The sequence below is a fragment of the Meriones unguiculatus genome, chromosome 7 (genome assembly GCF_030254825.1).
Source record: "Meriones unguiculatus strain TT.TT164.6M chromosome 7, Bangor_MerUng_6.1, whole genome shotgun sequence".
Lineage (NCBI taxonomy): Eukaryota > Metazoa > Chordata > Mammalia > Rodentia > Muridae > Meriones > Meriones unguiculatus.
Genome location: NC_083355.1, coordinates 5,272,097 through 5,275,251, shown reverse-complemented (window position 1 = coordinate 5,275,251; position 3,155 = coordinate 5,272,097).

Below are 3,155 nucleotides of genomic sequence, written 5' to 3'. Positions count from 1 at the left end.
CTCAAGCCGAGGGGCTTTTCTTAATTAGTGATGGATGGGGGATGACCATTTACCTTGGCTGGTCATTGCCAGGGCTGCTGAGCACATTTCCTCACTGCTGGCGCTGCCTGGGTTGCTTGGTGCTCGGGGCTGGGGATTGGATATTACGGGGGAGGCTGCCTGTGCCACCACCTTGCTGCTGATTTGTGGGATGGGCCCGTGAACTCTTCCTGGTGGGTGAGTGGGGGTTATTATAAAGTGTCCCACTGCTAATGGTCTCTGTAGCCGTCTCACTGGCCTCCTCCCCTTCCCTGTGGGTTTCTAGTTACTTAGCAGAGAGCTGTGCCTGGCTGGGGAGGACAGGAAGAGGCAAGTGCATGCGGGCAGGGGGTGGGTCTGTGCCATCTTGCCTCCACTGAAGGAACGACTTGAAGCTTTGGGGTGCCGTACATGAAAGGCACCCACACAGGATCCTGCTGTTATTTTCTGTACATGGTGGAGGTGGCTTCCCTTACCAGAGCCTCGGGACAGTCTGGCAGTGCAGTGAGCCTTGATTCTGCCTGGAGCTGGTCAGCATTGACTCTTTTGTGGCCCAGCCTGTAAGTCTCAGTAGGACCCTGAGAGACAATGGCTAAATGGTTAAGGGAAGGTAGACAAGTACCCTATCTTCCTCTTCCTCTACTTCTTCTTCCTCTTCCTCCTCCTCTTCTTCTTCTTTCCAAAGACACAGTTTTCCTGTGTAGCCCTAGCTGTCCTAGCTCTGTAGACCAGGCTGGTCTCAACTCACAGAGATCCACCTGCCTCCCAAGTGCTGGGATTAAAGGTTTGTGCCACCACTGCCCAGAAACAAGTACCCTACCCAAGGAGAGGAGAGGAGCAGGCGGCGGAGAAATTCTAGCAGAGACCCCCTAGAAAACAGACCTCCTGGTGGGTTGCTGTTTTCCCAAGATGGGAGCTGGGGGTGTGAAGAGGCTGGGATAGGATGGAAGTTGCCAACCTCCTGGATCCCTGAGACACCATTTCCTTTTACTGTACTCCAGCCAGCCAGTCACCACGACCCTGACCAGGTCTCAGGGACTCTGGAGGTGGGGTTTGACCTGAGATCTTCCTTAGGGAATCTGATGGACACATACCTGGCCTCAGCTCTGCCTCTTCGAGGACCTGCTCAGCCACTGGGCCACATGAAAATGCTTTTAGTGGGTTGTGAGGGAATGGACACTGTGAAGGAAATTTGAAGGTGTGTGTGTGGGGGGGGATTAGATCCCTCGGAACAGGAGATCTAGACAGTTGTGAGCCACTATGTGGGTGCTGGGAACCAAACCCTGGTCCTCTCTACGAACTGATGTTTCTAACCACTGAGCCATCTCTCCAGCCCCATGGGTTTTTCTATGTCCCTGGTGCAAGCTGGAAGCTGGCTTGGGGGCAGGCAGGGTTGTCAGCCCCTGCTTTGGTCTGGCATGAAGCCAAAGCTGCTGTGGGGAGCTCAGCCTTTGGGGGTTCAGTCTGTTTGTGGTGCCAGAAGGTAAGAGGCCCTCTGGGTGGAAAGGCTCCCAGTGCCAGCGCCTACACTGCACCTCTCTATCACTGGCCCCTGACCCAGGGAGGGTGCTGCCCCTGTCACAGTGTGGGAAACAGGGGCTCAGAGGGGCCTGGGATGAAATGGGAAATGGAGCCAGCCAGACCCCAGCTATGGCAAGATAACTCCCTCACCCGTGGTGGGCGTTGCTCTACCCAAGCCTGTTCCCTGTCCTCCCATCTTTCCTGCTAGGGCCTGCCCTCTGATGCACCACCTCACCAGAGCCTGTCCGTCCTTGTCCCTCAGCCCCTCCTGCGGGAAGAGACCTGGGCTCCAGGCCATTTGCATGTCCCCCAGCTCTGTCTTTTCATCCCCAACCTGTACTTGGGGCCCAGGGCTGCCTCCCCTTGTGGGTGCTTCATCTCCCTGGCAGCCTGTAATCTTAGGGCTGAGTCACCAGCAGATACCCTGTCCTGACTCGGGTGCTGGTGCTGACGCGAGCTCCGTCCTGTACATGCAGTTGGGAGCTCACAATGCTCCTTCTAGGGGGATGGATGGTAAACACATCCCAAGACACACAGCCCAGCCAAGAGGAGGCCCTGCTCCACATCCTCACCCTGCACACCCAGAACATGCAGCCGCAGGAGGGACAGTCTCGGTGCCCGATGATGAGAGCTGAAGCCGGGAGCCCAGTTCTGGCAATGGATGAACCGAGGTGGGAAATCAAGCAGGGGCCTCCACGATGCAGGAAGGTTCCTGCCTCCTCCGGCTGGCAGCTGCGTTGAATGCACCACTGAGTTGCACCGCCTGGGGCAGGCAGCCTGAGCTCACCCTTGCTGAGAGCACAGGCTTCCAGGGAGACTAAGGGATTGACCCCCGCAGACCCCGCCCCCTGTCAAGTGCACTGGTCAGTTCTCACCTTTCACCATGTGAGTTCTGGGTGGTCAATTCCACGTCATTAGGCTTGGAGGCAAACGCCCTTAGCAGCTGAGCCGTCTCACCACTCAGTGAGTGACAAGCATCGAAACACTGTGAGAGGAGCCAATGCCAACTGCCGCTGCCCATTTGTCCACTCAGAGGGGTCATCCATCCTCAGGTCACTAAGCCAGAGGCCCTCACCCATAACTCATAGCACCTCAAGAGCCTGCAGAATGTGGTCGAGGATAGCGCAAGGCACCCTGAGTGCTCCGAACGGTGGAGGCGGGACCACTCCCTCCGCTGTGTCTGGCTTCCCTGTCCCTCTTCTCACCTCTTCAGCACCCACAGGAAGCCATTCCAATGACCAGCCACAGGAGGGACGCTCACACTTGCACCAAGAGTGGGACTAGTCGCCAAGCCTCCGTCCTCCAGTAAGCTTGGCGTCTCACAGAATGTCACCCTCATTATTAGTTAGAATTTCGGTCTCACACAAAATTTGTTTTGTTCATAGTCAGTTACATTAACCATCATATTCCTGCAGTCACTGTCTTTTCTTGTGGGCTTCTCTTTCTCCAGGAGTTCACTTTGCCTCCAGCTGAAGCTTGTACTTTGGTAACTCTCTCAGGGATGGGTGGTAGGTGAGGAGCATCTTCTCAAGATTTGTGCCTCTGAACACATCCATGAGCCACACTCTCAAGTGAAAGTTTAGCTGGGTATAGGATCCCAGGATACTGGCTTTGTT